General features: G+C 43.6%; 1 pseudogene; it reads left to right on the top strand.

Moving 5' to 3' along the window:
- LOC124020976 overlaps window positions 1–18,890 on the top strand; it is a 58,614-nt pseudogene that overhangs the window by 19,801 nt on the left and 19,923 nt on the right.

Below are 18,890 nucleotides of genomic sequence, written 5' to 3'. Positions count from 1 at the left end.
CTGGTAGTACTCCAAAACATATTTTGCAATTTTAACCATCGGTTCAAGAAGTATCTCTGGGTAGGCCAAGGGGCCTCGTTCAGAAGAACAACATTAGATAACTAAAGTGCTGCAGTGGAGAGTGGAGATGATGACAGGGCAGTCCGTGTCCCAAATGGCACCCTATTCCCTATATAGTACACAAGTTTTGACCAGAGCCCTAAGGGCCCATTTGGTGCACTACATAGGGAATAGGTTGCCATTTGGGATGCAACCTAACTGTTGAACCGCATTAACCAGAGTCCCGATGAGGGGTGTTATGAAGCATGGGGGTATGGAATGTTCAATGCTGTGATTCCTCAGATGTATCCTCTCCTCTCTCCTTTCCTCTTTATTGTGTCCATCCTTCGCAGCATAGGTTGGTTCCCTAGTGCTCACTGTAGGAACTGATTGCCAGTCAAATCCATATATTCAATTATTAAATCAACTACTTTTAATTGAAAATAATGTACCCCTTTTCATGAAGTAGATTTTATTGAATGTTACTCATTCTGTTGCACTCTATTCTAACCAAACCTGCATTACCAGGTGTCACTATGCACTAGCTCGTCGAAAAAGATGGCTGCCTGTCTCTGTATTTGTGAAAGTTATGGTGGTGCTAGAATCCATAAATTCACTCTTTATGGTTGGACAAATGTGTGTTCATATTGTCTGAAGACTGCTCTGTGGCGGAATTTGTAGGTTTTTTACTTTTAAGACAGTGAAATTTGCAACACAAACCTTTGTGAATAATCACCAGCAGTGCAAATAAAATAATATGCCAATGAACATTACTGGACTAACAAACTTTCCAGGAACTTCCGTATCCATTGTCCTTGGGTAGCAGCAGCAGATTGTTTCATCTTCTTTATCCTGTGCCAAACACATTTATTCAGTGAGTCTAAATCATAATGTTAGCTGCTGGCTACATGATTGCATCAACCTAGCTAGCTAATGTTAGCTAGCTAGCTATCTAGCAAGGCTACTCTAAAGCTAACATTAGTAGTTTTGTTAGCTAGCTAGCTATAGATTGGATCATTCTAGATAGTTTTAGATGACTAAACTGCTTTTATTAACTGCTTTTATTCACACATGCCTTGTTTTCCATGAAAATGCGTGTTCATTTGCAGGTTTAAAAATATATACTTGTGTATTGATTTTAAGAAAGGTGTTGATGTTTATGGTTAGGTACACATTGGTGCAACAACAGAGCTTTTTTCGCAAATGCGCTTGTTAAATCACCCGTTTGGCGAAGTAGGCTGTGATTCAATGATAAATTAACAGGTACCACATCGATTATATGCAACGCAGGACAAGCTAGATAAACTAGTAATATTATCAACTATGTGTAGTTAACTAGTGATTATGTTAAGATTGATTGTTTTTTATAAGATACGTTTAATGTTAGCTAGCACCTTACCATGGCTCCTTGCTGCACTCGCATAACAGGTAGTCAGCCTGCCACACAGTCTCCTCGTGCAATGTAATCGGCCATGATCGGTGTCCAAAAAAGCGGATGATTGATTGTTATGAAAACCTGAAATCGGCCCTAATTAATCGGCCATTCCGATTAATCGGCCGAGCTCTAGTTTCCACTAGATAACACGACCACAAAGTCAGATTTCTCCAGGATTCCACACTGGAGAGGAGTGTGAGCGAAGAAATAAACCAAGTGCAGAGTCAAAAAACGATATGCTGGTGCAACCAAACATAGTTGTTGAGAGGTGTGGTTAATTAGGCTCTGTAGGCTGTAGCTAGAAGACCACTGTGACTGACAAGTGAATCCACCTGTCACAGCGAGCATGGGGGTTACCACATGAAATCCCAGGGACATGGTTTTATTCACTAAACATGCAAACAGGCTGAAATTGGGGGAGGTACTATGTCAACTTGCCCAATAAGAAATGCCTGCTTTCTTTTCTGTTGCAAAATGTTTTTCTATGACGTGAACTATTGAATTTGTCTGGTAAACGTGTTCAGTGCCGTTGCATTCAGACCAGATTGAAGTACTGGGACAAATGCCGTCTTGCCACACGTTTTCCAGCGGCTCTGTGCTCCCTGTTTTTTTCTTCTAGGGGAGAGGAGCACAGAAGGCCTGGGTAATACAGTATGGTGGCCAGATGATTAGCTGCAGCCTTTCTAGCTGTTTTGAACGTTACAGGTAGAAATGTATTCTATAGAATGTTATGGCTTTGTTTAATGATGAAAAAAGATCATTATCTGATGTACTGAAGGCAGCTCTAATTTCAATGCATCTATAAATGTGAAAACAGAAAAGAAGAAAGGAGAGGACTGAAGAGCAGGCTAGAGTAAAGTATTACAGCTGGCAGGATGTGAAAGCACACACACACACACACACACACACACACACACACACACACACACACACACACACACACACACACACACACACACACACACACACACACACACACACACACACACACACACACACACACACACACACACACACACACACACACACTGGATTTCTGTCCAGGACACACTCCTCTGACACACCAGGAGGATGTGGGAGTGGAGGGGACCTGCATTTCCGGGTGAACAGAAGACTTCCTGGTCTGTCTATGTAACATAGTAGTAGACACCCCTGCTTCTTAGAGTGTAGTCTAGACTATGTTGTGGCAGGAGCTACACATGTACCCCTCTGTATAACGTACAGGGTGGTCCTGTATTTGGTCAAATAATAATTCTGCTCTCTATATTCGCAGTGTCTCTTTTAAACTGTATTATGTAATGTGTGTGTGTGTGTGTGTGTGTGTGTGTGTGTGTGTGTGTGTGTGTGTGTGTGTGTGTGTGTGTGTGTGTGTGTGTGTGTGTGTGTGTGTGTGTGTGTGTGTGTGTGTGTGTGTGTGTGTGTGTGTGAGAGAGTGGTGTGTGTACAGTTGTGGCCAATGACACAAATATTAATTTCCACGAAGTTTGCTGCTTCAGTGTCTAGATATTTTTGTCAGATGTTACTATGGAATACTGAAGTATAATTACAAGCATTTCATAAGTGTCAAAGGCTTTTATTGACAATTACATGAAGTTGATTCAAGGAGTCAATATTTGCAATGTTGACCCTTCTTTTTCAAGACCTCTGCAATCCGCCCTGGCATGCTGTCAATTAACTTCTGGGCCACATTCTGACTGATGGAAGCCCATTCTTGCATAATCAATGCCTGGAGTTTGTCAGATTTTTTATTTTTTGTTTGTCCACCCGCCTCTTGAGGATTGACCACAAGTTCTCAATGGGATTAAGGTCTGGGGAGTTTCCTGGCCATGGATCCAAAATATTGATGTTTTGTTCCCCAAGCCACTTAGTTATCACTTTTGTCTTATGGCAAGGTGCTCCATCATGCTGGAAAAGGCATTGTTCGTCACCAAACTGTTCCTGGATGGTTGGGAGAAGTTGCTCTCGGAGGATGTGTTGGTACCATTCTTTATTCATGGCTGTGTTCTTAGGCAAAATTGTGAATGAGCCCACTCCCTTGGCTGAGAAGCAACCCCACACATGAATGGTTTCAGGATACTTTACTGTTGGCATGACACAGGACTGATGGTAGCACTCACCTTGTCTTCTCCGGACAAGCTTTTTTTCGGATGCCCCAAACAATTGGAAAGTGGATTCATCAGAGAAAATGACTTTTCCCCAGTCCTCAGCAGTCCAATCCCTGTACCTTTTGCAGAATATCAGTCTTTCCCCAATGTTTTTCCTGGAGAGAAGTGGCTTCTTTGCTGCCCTTCTTGACACCAGGTAATCCTCCAAAAGTCTTTGCCTCACTGTGCGTGCAGATTCTCTGACACCTGCCTGCTGCCATTCCTGAGCAAGCTCTGTACTGGTGGTGCCCCGATCCCACAGCTGAATCAACTTTAGGAGACGGTCCTGGCGCTTCTGATAAATGGTTGATTTAGTTGCAATCTTACTGGCAGCAATATCCTTGCCTGTGAAGCCCTTTTTGTGCAAAGCAATGATGACGCCACGTGCTTCCTTGCAGGTAACCATGGTTGACAGAGGAAGAACAATGATTCCAAGCACCACCCTCCTTTTGAAGCTTCAAGTCTGTTATTCGAACTCAATGAGCATGATCTCCAGCAATGAGCAGTGATCTCCAGCCTTGTCCTCGCCAACACTCACACCTGTATTAATGAGAGAATCACTGACATGATGTCAGCTGGTAATTTTGTGGCAGGACTGAAATGCAGTGGAAATGTTTTTGGGGATTCAGTTCCTTTGCATGGCAAAGAGGGTCTTTGCAATTAATTGAAATTAATCTGATTACTCTTCATAACATTCTGGAGTATATGCAAATTGCCATCATACAAACTGAGGCAGCAGACTATGTGAAAATGAACATTTGTGTCATTCTCAAAACTTTTGGCCACGACTGTATATGTTACTGATGAGAGAGAGTTACTGAGGGTTCTCTCTGTGTGTCTCTGAGCAGAAGTTCATGGAGTTTGAGGACAGTCAGGAGCAGGAGAAGAAGGACCTTCAGAACTATGTGGGCAGAATGGAGTCCCACTCCCGCCAGCTTGAGCTCAAGATCAAGAACTATGCAGACCAAAGTAAGTTTACACACACACACACACACACACACACACACACACACACACACACACACACACACACACACACACACACACACACACACACACACACACACACACACACACACACACACACACACACACACACACACACACACACACACACACACACACACACACTGTAACGGTTTTCTAGGTGTGGTGAAGGAGAGTCGGACCAAACTGCAGCGTGTAGATTGCGATCCATGTTTAATCAAAACAAACGTAACACGAATCAATACAAAAAAACACTACAAAACAATAAACGTGATGAAAACCGAAAACAGCCTATACTTGTGTCAACTAACACAGCGACAGGAACAAAGACACTAAGGACAATCACCCACAAAACAACCAAAGAATATGGCTGCCTAAATATGGACAACGATAAACACCTGACTCTGATTGAGAACCACTCCAGACAGCCATAGACTCTGCTAGATCACCCCACTAGCTACAATCCCGCTATATACCAAAACCCCAAGACAAAACACACCACAATACAAAAACCCCATGCCACACCCTGGCCTGCCCCAATACATAAAGATAAACACAAAATACTTCGACCAGGGCGTGACACACAGGCTGAATCCCAAATCGACCTCTTACCCTCCACTTCGCGTTCACATGCACCTCCGCCATTTGCACTAGTGTCCCAAAGCTGAGTGAGTGAAAGCTATTGAGGGTGTGTAGGAGCTTATTAGCCCCTCCGGTAGGCACTTCCACTGAGTCTGCAACACTGCCTGATCCATAGCAATGTGCAATCCCGTAAAGCACTGCGTTATTTTTGAGTTCTCGCAATTTCACATAAAGGAATGGAGAGACGTGCCCAATGCATTTGTTTGTCTAATGTCGAAACTTGATACATGTAAAAGAAGAAATAACACCCAAATTAAATGTTTAACTGTTGCTGAGGTTCAGATTTTGTAAAACGACAGGGTGGATTTGTTCATTTGAATTTCATGCTTGTTTTATTATTTAAAAGGGTAACATGAACTGCATCATTCAAGTCAGGAGTTTGTCCTGGCGTTGATGGGCTTATTGATCCCCTCGCCGCTCTCTGGAAGTCACCCTCAGAGTTTCATGAGCAACACGTGACAACGGAGTGATTTGGTAGGGGCGAGGAGGTGGTTTTAGATTCACCATAATAATAATAATAATACCATCTCACTCCTGTTTCTCCTCTCTCCCTCTCACACTGAATCCACGCATACATTACCCACCCACCCACCCACACAGCCACATACATGCATTTCACATCATTGGTATGCCTACCATTTTGCACACAGCAGTCCATAAATAGCATCTCCATGGAGCCCAGTGCAAATGTATTTCCATCATATTCTCTGCCTCTGCCTTTCTCGTCTCCCATTAATCCCTCGGACAATTAATTAGACACACGCACACACGCACGCACACACACACGCACGCACGCATGCACACACACACACGCATTCATTCACACTCTTTTTGGGTGACAGTAATGGGATTACAGGATTACTGTTACTCCCATCCTCTTTAAGTGGCAGCCAGGCACCACATCCCATTGGTGGATTTAGGAGGGGAGTCTGATTCGGTGCCTTTAGGGAACACATGCATCCACAGTGTGATGTGATAGCTCAAACCTCTGTTAGCAATGACTTATTGAGGAGGAGAGAACCATAGCTTCATAAATTGACATACTGCTGTTGTTCTTCAGTCTTAGGAAAATTACAATCTGACTGCCAGTTCCTGCTTCAGCCATTTCCTTTATTGTTGTCATGCTAAACAATTGCTAAAGCAGAAACAGACTGACAACCCAGGCCTGGGAAATGCAGATCGTAACGGCACACGCCCTGTCTGTATAAACAGTTACGAGTCCTATTCATGTAGTTAACCATTTGTAGAGCACGCTGTCCTGGCTGCTGCCACTCCCAGTCGGTGGTGAATAATTCATGGGCCATTATGCTGTTCCAGACAGGCGTTCTCCAACCAGGGCAGAGTCCACAGCTACTCTATGTGTAGAGTTGCCCACAAGCTACTATGTGTGGATAGTCTTAGACTGCAGGCATCATCTCTTACTTGCCCTCTTACTTCAATTGGGAAGCTTGTATGAAGGAGAAGAGGAGTGGACTTCCAGATCCGTGGTTACTTTGCAGGACAGTAGTACACTAGAATGCTGTTTAGACATGGTGTGTATCTGCTGCAGGTTGTGGTCAATTCCATTTAAATTCCAGTCAATTCTGGAAGTACACTGAAATTCCAATTATCTTCAATGCTTTTCAGTTAGGAAAATTGGAATTTGGTTTACCTTCTGAATTGCCTGGAATTAAGATGGAATTGACCCCAACCCTGATCTGCAGACACAACTCTTGGTTTCTTTGACAATGGCTTTCATTGTCTTTTGTCAAAAAGAAACAGAATATTGTGTAGATGCAGTTCTTCCTCTCACCCAGTCCACCCAACAGAGTGAGCCAACGTTCTAAACACACTAACTCGGTCTACATCCTACCCACTCTCGCCACTCCTCAGAGAAGGACCACATAGCTGTCCTGCGGATGCCTGTTGGGCAGGCAGAGAGAATGGCTCCTCCCATAGCTGGCCACAGTCACTGTGGTTCGTATGAATGGCTGGGAAGTATTTCCACCACAATGTGCATGTTAATGTAATACACTGCACTGATGCTTAAAAACCGTGATGAATCAATCCATCCATATGTGGGAACAGTCAGACACCAGGCTAGACATGTACAGTATACATGGTATATGGGTGCAGTTGTATAGCACATGCAGTATATGGCTCTGGCTAATTAGCCCTAAGACAGGGAGACCTACCCACCTAACTAACTAACTAATCTGGAGTCAGAACAATCTGTCCTCCTCTATGTGATGTGGAGTAGTGGTCCCTCATTCAGGAGATGTGTAATGGCTTGATATAATATCAATAACACCACAGTGAGATGATGTTAATTAGGGAGATGGGGATGGGGCCCTTATCCTGTAATCTACAGTCAGATAGAATGAACTCATTGGTCCCTGCTATGCTGATCAAAGGGAATTCATCCACCAAAGAGGAACTGATCATACTGTAATGAAGACCCATGAATAACGACACGCTGCACCCACTACTGGACTGCACTGCCGGTCCGATGACATCATCATAAATGGCCCACCACCACAGCCTTGTGTGACATGCGTTCCTAGTGCCAGTCGGCTACATCATGGAAATGGTACCGTTGACCTTGTTGTAGTGGTGCCATGTTCCAATGTTATATCATTCTCCCAGTATGCAATTATCTGACTTTCCAGATTATTCTAGGGTTATCCCTGTACCAGAACATCACCATGAAAACCTCTAGCCTCTTCAACTCTGTTTCATCTAGACACAGAGTGGAGATGCTCTGTTAGCAACCCATAGCAACAATTAAAACATTCCCAAACCAGAAACCGTGGATTGATGGCAGCATTCGCGTCTAACTGAAAACATGAACCACTGCTTTTAATCAGGGCAAGGTGACTGGAAACATGACCGAATACAAACAGTGTAACCATTCCCTCCGCAAGGCAATCAAACAAGCTAAGCGTCAGTATAGAGACAAAGTAGAATCTCAATTCAACGGCTCAGACACGAGGTATGTGGCAGGGTCTACAGTCAATCATGGATTACAAAAAGAAAACCAGCACCGTCACGGACCAGGATGTCTTGCTCCCAGGCAGACTAAATAACATTTTTGCCCGCTTTGAGGACAATACAGTGCCACTGACACTGCCCGCAACTAAAACATGCGGACTCTCCTTCACTGCAGCCGACGTGAGGAAAACATTTAAACGTGTCAACCCTCGCAAGGCTGCAGGCCCAGACGGCATCCCCAGCCGCGCCCACAGAGCATGCGCAGACCAGCTGGCTGGTGTGTTTACGGACATATTCAATCAATCCCTATCCCAGTCTGTTGTTCCCACATGCTTCAAGAGGGCCACCATTGTTCCTGTTCCCAAGAAAGCTACGGTAACTGAGCTAAATGACTACCGCCCCCGTAGCACTCACTTCCGTCATCATGAAGTGCTTTGAAAGACTAGTCAAGGACCATATCACCTCCACCCTACCTGACACCCTAGACCCACTCCAATTTGCTTACCGCCCAAATAGGTCCACAGACGATGCAATCTCAACCACACTGCACACTGCCCTAACCCATCTGGACAAGAGGAATACCTATGTGAGAATGCTGTTCATCGACTACAGCTTGGCATTTAACACCATAGTGCCCTCCAAGCTCGTCATCAAGCTCAAGACCCTGGGTCTCGACCCCGCCCTGTGCAACTGGGTACTGGACTTCCTGACGGGCCGCCCCCAGGTGGTGAGGGTAGGCAACAACATCTCCACCCCGCTGATCCTCAACACTGGGGCCCCACAAGGGTGCGTTCTGAGCCCTCTCCTGTACTCCCTGTTCACCCACGACTGCGTGGCCACGCACGCCTCCAACTCAATCATCAAGTTTGCGGACGACACAACAGTGGTAGACTTGATTACCAACAACGACGAGACGGCCTACAGGGAGGAAGTGAGGGCCCTCGGAGTGTGGTGTCAGGAAAATAACCTCACACTCAACGTCAACAAAACTAAGGAGATGATTGTGGACTTCAGGAAACAGCAAAGGGAACACCCCCCTATCCACATCGATGGAACAGTAGTGGAGAGGGTAGTAAGTTTTAAGTTCCTCGGAGGACAAACTGAAGGTCCACCCAACAGACAGCATTTGGCTTGTCACCAAAAGAAATTCTCTTGTCACAAACTTTCTACAGATGCACAATCGAGAGCATCCTGTCGGGCTGTATCACCGCCTGGTACGGCAACTGCTCCGCCCACAACCGTAAGGCTCTCCAGAGGGTAGTGAGGTCTGCACAACGCATCACCGGGGCAAACTACCTGCCCTCCAGGACACCTACACCACCCGATGTCACAGGAAGGCCATAAAGATCATCAAGGACAACAACCACCCGAGCCACTGCCTGTTCACCCCGCTATCATCCAGAAGGCGAGGTCAGTACAGGTGCATCAAAGCTGGGACCGAGAGACTGAAAAACAGCTTCTATCTCAAGGCCATCAGACTGTTAAACAGCCACCACTAACATTGAGTGGCTGCTGCCAACACACTGACTCAACTCCAGCCACTTTAATAATGGGAATTGATGGGAAATTATGTAAATATATCACTAGCCACTTTAAACAATGCTACCTAATATAATGTTTACATACCCTACATTATTCATCTCATATGTATACGTATATACTGTACTCTATATCATCTACTGCATCCTTATGTAATACATGTATCACTAGCTACTTTAACTATGCCACTTTGTTTACATACTCATCTCATATGTATATACTGCACTCAATACCATCTACTGTATCTTGCCTATGCCGCTCTGTACTATCACTCATTCATATATCTTTATGCACATATTCTTTATCCCCTTACACTTGTGTCTATAAGGTAGTAGTTTTGGAATTGTTAGCTAGATTACTTGTTGGTTATTACTGCATTGTCGGAACTAGAAGCACAAGCATTTCGCTACACTCGCATTAACATCTGCTAAAAATGTGTATGTGACAAATACAATTTTATTTTATTTGTTTCATCTAGACACAGAGTGGAGATGCTCTGTTTCATCTAGACACAGAGTGGAGATGCTCTGTTTCATCTAGACACAGAGTGGAGATGCTCTGTTTCATCTAGACACAGAGTGGAGATGCTCTGTTTCATCTAGACACAGAGTGGAGATGCTCTGTTTCATCTAGACACAGTGGAGATGCTCTGTTTCATCTAGACACAGAGTGGAGATGCTCTGTTTCATCTAGACACAGTGTGGAGACGCTCTGTTTCATCTAGACACAGTGTGGAGATGCTCTGTTTCATCTAGACACAGTGTGGAGATGCTCTGTTTCATCTAGACACAGAGTGGAGATGCTCTGTTTCATCTAGACACAGAGTGGAGATGCTCTGTTTCATCTAGACACAGAGTGGAGATGCTCTGTTTCATCTAGACACAGAGTGGAGATGCTCTGTTTCATCTAGACACAGAGTGGAGATGCTCTGTTTCATCTAGACACAGTGGAGATGCTCTGTTTCATCTAGACACAGAGTGGAGATGCTCTGTTTCATCTAGACAGAGTGGAGATGCTCTGTTTCATCTAGACACAGAGTGGAGATGCTCTGTTTCATCTAGACACAGTGGAGATGCTCTGTTTCATCTAGACACAGAGTGGAGATGCTCTGTTTCATCTAGACACAGTGGAGATGCTCTGTTTCATTTAGACACAGAGTGGAGATGCTCTGTTTCATCTAGACACAGAGTGGAGATGCTCTGTTTCATCTAGACACAGGGTGGAGATGCTCTGTTTCATCTAGACACAGAGTGGAGATGCTCTGTTTCATCTAGACACAGAGTGGAGATGCTCTGTTTCATCTAGACACAGTGTGGAGATGCTCTGTTTCATCTAGACACAGAGTGGAGATGCTCTGTTTCATCTAGACACAGTGGAGATGCTCTGTTTCATCTAGACACAGAGTGGAGATGCTCTGTTTCATCTAGACACAGAGTGGAGATGCTCTGTTTTTCTAGACACAGGTGGAGATGCTCTGTTTCATCTAGACACAGAGTGGAGATGCTCTGTTTCATCTAGACACAGAGTGGAGATGCTCTGTTTCATCTAGACACAGTGTGGAGATGCTCTGTTTCATCTAGACACAGAGTGGAGATGCTCTGTTTGATCAGTATACATCAACAGCACATATCAATTCATCACATGAAGTTACCCCGCCCTTATTTTCCTTTCACATCAGAAACAGACACAGAATCCCTCTAGAATAGTCATGGCATTTTCAATTCAAACTTTACCATAACCTCACAGCAGTATTTTCAATTCAAACATTATCCCAGTGTCCCAGTAGCGTTTGAAGAGTGTTAATGCCAGTGTAATTGATAGTATCCCTGTGCTGTTCTCCGGCTGTTGTGCTGCTCTACGCCAGGTTTAGGCTAAACCAGACAGACTAATGGGAGGATTAGGGTTTTTTGTCACCTCTTAAATCGGGCCTATTTAAAATCATTTGAGAGAGATCACTTCCTCTGTGCTGTGAGTTCCCCGCCCCATTGGCGTCACACAACAGTCTAGTGTCTGATGTCTTATTACCGTTGAACCGAGGACACCTAGTGGCAGATCATTGTCATTACAGGGAGTAGAGTATAGCTTGTCCCACATCTTTCCTTGTTGTGCTGCTTTCAATAGATGTTGATAATGTGGGCTGGCTGTAGTGGCTATAACAGCGTTGATAACAGACACAGTCGTCTCTCTGGAAACACAAGAATGTGAAAGTATTTTATCTCAGTTCAAAGCAGTTCTATTTGTGTGGTCATTGAAGCTTTACCTTTTGTCACAATATGGTGTTACTAATGACTCATTGGTTAGCCTCTGTGTCTGTGTGTTTCCTTATAAGAACAGCTACTCATTTAACAGCTGACTAGACTGGCGTTGGAAAAGACTAACTGACTGACTGTCTTGTCTGTCTGACAAATGGATAATCTGATTGACTGTCTGTCTGAAAAACGGATCATCTGACTGACTGTCTGTCTGACAAATTGATCATCTGACTGACTGACTGTCTGACAAATTGATCATCTGACTGACTGACTGACTGTCTGACAAATTGATCATCTGACTGACTGACTGTCTGACAAATTGATCATCTGACTGACTGATTGTCTGTCTGTCTGAAAAATGGATCATCTGACTGACTGTCTGTCTGACAAATTGATCATCTGACTGACTGACTGTCTGACAAATTGATAATCTGACTGACTGACTGTCTGACAAATTGATAATCTGACTGACTGACTGTCTGACAAACTGATAATCTGACTGACTGACTGTCTGACTGATGTTCTTTCTTCTCTTCTCCTTCAGTCGGCAGGATGGAAGAGCGAGAGTCTGAGCTGAAGAAGGAGTTCAACTCACTCCATCAAAGACACACAGAGGTAAAGAGAGAGAGAGAGAGAGAGAGAGAGAGAGAGAGAGAGAGAGAGAACTCTTCCTATCTGTATTGTTTTCCTAAGAATAAGATTTCAAGTACCAAAAGTAGAACTAACCTGTCTGTTCTGTCCATTACAGATGATACATAACTACATGGAGCATGTAGAACTAACCTGTCTGTTCTGTCCATTACAGATGATCCATAACAACACAGAGCATGTAGAACTAACCTGTCTGTTCTGTCCATTACAGATGATCCATAACAACATAGAGCATGTAGAACTAACCTGTCTGTTCTGTCCATTACAGATGATCCATAACAACACAGAGCATGTAGAACTAACCTGTCTGTTCTGTCCATTACAGATGATCCATAACAACACAGAGCATGTAGAACTAACCTGTCTGTTCTGTCCTTTACAGATGATCCATAACAACACAGAGCATGTAGAACTAACCTGTCTGTTCTGTCCATTACAGATGATCCATAACAACACAGAGCATGTAGAACTAACCTGTCTGTTCTGTCCATTACAGATGATCCATAACTACACGGAGCATGTAGAACTAACCTGTCTGTTCTGTCCATTACAGATGATCCATAACAACACAGAGCATGTAGAACTAACCTGTCTGTTCTGTCCATTACAGATGATCCATAACAACACAGAGCATGTAGAACTAACCTGTCTGTTCTGTCCGTTACAGATGATCCATAACTACACGGAGCATGTAGAACTATCCTCTCTGTTCTGTCCATTACAGATGATCCATAACAACACAGAGCATGTAGAACTAACCTGTCTGTTATGTCCATTACAGATGATCCATAACAACACAGAGCATGTAGAACTAACCTGTCTGTTCTGTCCATTACAGATGATACATAACTACATGGAGCATGTAGAGAGGATCAAGCTCCACCATATGAGTGTAGTAGAGACTTCAGACTCTGGAACTGTGGGCAGAGTCAGGTAAGGCTTGGTGTTATACAGGTAACTGCCAAAATAATTGAAACACTTGATTAAATGAGGGTACAAAGTCTATTGAAAACAGGTACTTCCACACGGGTCTGTTTCCTGAGATAATTAAGGAATTAACATCCCATCATGGTAAATATTCTGGGCAGGCCATTATTTTGGCTGCCATGGCTATGCCCCCATTGGATGACAATGTCCCCATCCACAGGGGATGAGTGGTTTGATTATTTAACTTTAAAAATTTTTTTAACCTTTATTTAACTAGGCAAGTCAGTTAAGATCAAATTGTTATTTATAATGACGGCCTACCCTGGGCAACACTGGGCCAATTGTGCACTGCCATATGGGACACCCAATCACGGCCTGATGTGATACAGCCTGGATTCAAACCAGGGACTGTAGTGATACCTATTACACTGAGATGCAGTTCCTTAGACTGCTGCGCAACTCGAGAGACAGAGTTGATGAGCATGAAAAAGTACTTAAGTAAAAATACAATAAAGTGCTACTTAAGTCATTTTTTGGTATCTGTGCTTTACTATTAATATTTTTGACAACTTTTCAAATAAAATAAAATTGTATTAGTCACATGCGCAGAATACAACAGGTGTAGTAGACCTTACAGTGAAATGCTTTCTTACAAGCCCTTAATCAACAATGAAGTTTTCAGAAAATACCCCCCCCCCAAAAGTAAAAGCTAAGAGCAGCAGTAAATAACAATAGCAGGGCTATATACAGGGGGTACCAGTACAGAGTCAATGTGCGGGGGCACCAGTGTCGAGGTAATTGAGGTAATATGTACATGTAGGTAGAGTTATTAAAGTGACTATACATATATAATAACAGAGTAGCAGCAGAGTAGAAGGGGGGGGGGACAATGCAAAGAGTCTGGGGAGCCATTTGATTAGATGTTCAGGAGTCTTATGGCTTGGGTGTAGAAGCTGTTTAGAAGCCTCTTAGTCCTAGACTTGGCGCTCCGGTACCGCTTGCCGTGTGGTAGCAGAGAGAACAGTCTATGACTGGGGTGGCTGGAGTCTTTGGTCATTTTTAGGGCCTTTCTCTGACACCTACTGGTATAGAGGTCCTGGACGGCAGGAAGCTTGTCCCCGGTGATGTACTTTTACTTCACTACATTCCTAAAGAATATTATATTCTTTTTACTCCAAACATTTTCCCTGACACTCAAAGTACTCCTTACATTTTGAATGCTTAGTAGGACAGAAAATGGTCCAATTCGCACACTTATCAAGAGAACATCCCTGGTCATCCCTACTGCCTCTGATCTGGCGGACTCACTAAACACACATGCTTTGTTTGTAATGATGTCAGAGTGTTGGAGTGTGACCCTGGATATCTGTGAATAAAAAAACAAGACAATTGTGCTGTTTGATTTGCTTAATATAAGGATTTTTAAAAATTATTTGTACTTTTACTTTTGACACTTAAGTAGATTTTAGCAACTACATTTACTTTTGATACTTAAGTATATTTAAAACCAAATACTTTTAGTCTTTTACTCAAGTAGTATTTTACTGGGTGACTTTCAGTTTTACTTGAGTGGTTTTCTATTAAAGTATCTTTACTTTTCCTCAAGTATGAGAATTGACTACTTTTTCCACCACTGCTTATGGGAGATTCTGAAGCGGCGCCTGAGACAGCATTTCCTCCACCATCAACAAGACAACAAATGATGGAATTTCTTGTGGTAGAATGGTGTCACATCCTTCCAATAGAGTTCCAGACACTTGTAGAATCTATGTCACGGCACAGTGAAGCTGTTCTCGTTGTGGCCCAACACCCTATTAAGACACTTTATGTTGGTGTTTCCTTTATTTTGTCAGTTACCTGTAGATCATTGTGATCATCTGTTAGCAGGTGGAATTTAATGACTTGGAACATTCTAAAAGTATATATTTTTAAATGTTTTATTTAACCAGGGGAGCTCATTGAGACCAAACATTAACATTCCAATAAAACATTTATAAAAACTACAGATTACAATTTAAAAAACTACAACTTCAACATCTGAGTAAATGTTGACATTTAATCAAGACAAATGCAATTCCTATTTCACAAATTCAACATTAGACTCCTAAACTGCCTTAGCGGAACGAGGGATTCAGGACACTGGGAGTTCTGCATATTATTCCAAAAATCTAAACTGAAGGCGGATTCACCTCATTTGTTTAGTAGAGCTTTGTAAACAGAAAGGGAATAGTGAAGTAATCTATGGGACTTTAATGAGGACCAGCCAACCTTTTGATACTGCCTGACCCTCTTCCTCTTCTGTCTCTCTAGGAAAGAGCGTCCCATGTCTCTGGGTGTCTTCCCCATGTCAGGAGGGGGGGCAGTTCTGACCCCTGACCTCCAGGCCAGGTCTGAGACGCCGGGCGCAGAGGCCTGGAGGTTCAACGACCTGGAACATCCGCGCTCCAATGCCAGCCTCAAGGTGGGAAATGGGGATGGCTCGATAATAGATACACAGAGATGTGATTGACACAGCCTAGAAAAAAAGGGGGCGAATTAAACTGTCTATTTTAATGATCAGATACATTTGAATAAACCTGAGTCTGTTTATTTCTGCCTGGGTGAGGCTATAGGGCCCTGTTGAAATACATTTGAAATGCCTTTTTTCTGCAAGAAGGGGGGGTTTGGACTAATCATGCACAGTGTGAGAGAGCAAGGGTGCACCTCAATAGTCTAAAGTGGCTGCCTCCTATTGTTTCCTCCCCCTCATGTGCTTAGAGTACAGGGCTTTGGACTAGGCACGCTTAGCATGTCTAATGAAGAGGCCTTTGGAAAGGGGTCTTAGAGGGGAGAGAGTCGGCACCCCTCTGTGATGTCTTCTAGAAGGATCTGGCAGGGGTTTCTGTGTATTCATACAACCGCCCTCCCCTCCTGCATGTTTCAGAGAGGGCCAACTTCATGAATATGCATAACTTAGCAGGATAGAATGCTCCTTATTTAGTCATTTGTCCTCATGCTGTTAGATGTCTGTCAGATGGTAACATAATGACATCATCGCTCTCTGGCGTTGGATGAGATTCTCAGTAGTCTACCAAATGCCGTCACTCTCCCCCACAGACCCACAGTCACAAAGACTTACAGTGTGTTATTGTACCGTCCTGAACGGGGCTTTGCAGGTCCTTTACATAAGCGGTAGCAATAAGCATCACCACTTTGAAGATTACTGCATGGAGTCTGTATACATATCTGTTTTTCTCTTCAGTGATGATGATACTTAAATGTAAATGTAAATGATACCCTAAGGGTGCCTGTGTTATTTCGGCTGCTACTCCGCTTCGTTCAGAAGTGGGGCATGGTCTCCGTGACGAGGGGTAGACGGTCTGTGCCGTGGTACATTCTGGGATAGAGGCTGCTGGCAGGCACCCCAATCCCTGGGGGAGAGAGAGCGCAGGCCGGCACGTGATTGGATGTTTTGACTCTTTGTGAATGAGTAGTTGTATTGATTGTCAAAATGTTCTATTACACAACATTTTATGGCGTGGCCTACCTAGAAATAGCTTTTTCTTTTGGAATCGTCTATTGTTGATCTGTAAGTGTAGTGAGAGTGGTATCTCTTAGACTGTATTGGTTTTCTTTATATAGGCTAGAAATACTCAGTCCCAGCATTCAAAGCCGGTTGAAATGATGTCATAAGAACAAGTTGGGGGTTATGTGCAAACCCCATGTTGACATGACCATAGTTTTCTGACATGTATTCTCTTCAGATGAACTGCTCTGAGTTCATTAACAAATGCCATCGGTCACTCACTACTATTGATTAAGCACTGCTCTCGTCCAGCTGTCAATTCATACAGCAAACATATGTCTCGCAGCCATGAACCAAATGCTGTGGGCCATTTCAACCAGATTACCACTGCTTCTGATGCCTGGACTTTTAGAATGGTAACGGAATCATTCATTGCAATAACCCGTCTCTTACCCATACAGAAGAACATAGAAAAGGGAGATTGCAGCCACCAATGAAGGATGGGAACATATGTATTTTCAGATTTAGTTTGTAATTCGAGTGTGTTCAGGGTTTTTGGGTTCTCCCATAAATAAGGGCGACCTCATAAGCGTTCAACCCAAAGAGTCAGTATGTGAGTAACTCAAACCCTACATTTCATTGACACAATAATACTCTGACTATGTAAGTAGGGTTCTTCTGTATGGTTCAGTGACTGGACTTCATAGGCTTCAGTCAGCTGTGGTGAGATGGTAGTCACTGGGCTAGTGGGTCGCCTCAACACCTCCCACATGTTGAATCTAATAACCTTGACTTTCAGCCAGCCATCACCAGCTGTGAGCAATGTAGACCGACACTCACACACACTCACACACACACACACGCACGCTTGGCAGTGTGTGTTGCCTCAGTGCTTCTGCAGAAATGCGCCTCTTCATTGTATCTCTCTTCCCAAGCAGTTGGATGCAGACGAGCCCCCAGAGAAAAGGGATGGCTACAGTACGCTGCAGATCTCTTGGGGGAATTCTCTCCCAGACCACTGCAAGGTAGTTGTCTCTGTGGTGGTGGAGAAGAAAAGCGTCACTGCAACCCGCTTGTACATCGCCATGGAGACCCCATGTTGTGTGTGTGTTGGGGCTTTAGTAGTTGTCTTCATTGTGCTGATTCATTTTCTCAGAGCAAGCAGCATCTCTATGCGCATCATTCAAAGTCCCTCACTTCACAGACCACCTGAGCCCAATGCAACCATGTCAGGTTTCCCTTCAAATCCTAGATAGATCCTCCTCAGTGAGCTAAAGGAACAGTCCATGATCACCTCCATTTAGTTTCCCTCCTAAAATGAGCTGTTTTGATCAGTCAGTGGTCTGTAGAGTGGGGAAGGCGTGGTTCCATTCAGCTTCTATGTTGTCGTGTTTCATTTTGCCAAGCTGCATGGTACTAGCTGTACTTCTTACACAAGCTGTTGCTGTCCTAGCTCCGTCTCATTGTTTTCACGTGAACTTGGAAGCAAATTGTCTCACAGTATGTTGTTATCTCACAGTTTTAGCATAACACTCTCCGTAGTTAAATAACAGTCTTCGTAGTTATAACACTCTTTGTAGTTTTACACAGTAGAACTCCACTCTGTACTTTTCTATCTTATTGTACTCTATGTAGACTTAACATTGGAGATTAGTTCACTTATTATTGTGTTGTCATTCATAGTGAATCTTGTGTTTGTTTCTGTTATGAGCTGACCTTTGAGTTGTGTGTGTGTTCTGTGTTGTTGTCTCTCAGTGAAGGAATGGCACTCCCCACTGGGCCCATGATTGGTTTATGTT

This window comes from Oncorhynchus gorbuscha, unplaced genomic scaffold (genome assembly GCF_021184085.1).
Source record: "Oncorhynchus gorbuscha isolate QuinsamMale2020 ecotype Even-year unplaced genomic scaffold, OgorEven_v1.0 Un_scaffold_1010, whole genome shotgun sequence".
Classification (NCBI taxonomy): domain Eukaryota; kingdom Metazoa; phylum Chordata; class Actinopteri; order Salmoniformes; family Salmonidae; genus Oncorhynchus; species Oncorhynchus gorbuscha.
Note: the sequence above shows the minus strand (reverse complement) of the source record. Positions and strands in the feature narration are given on the sequence as shown.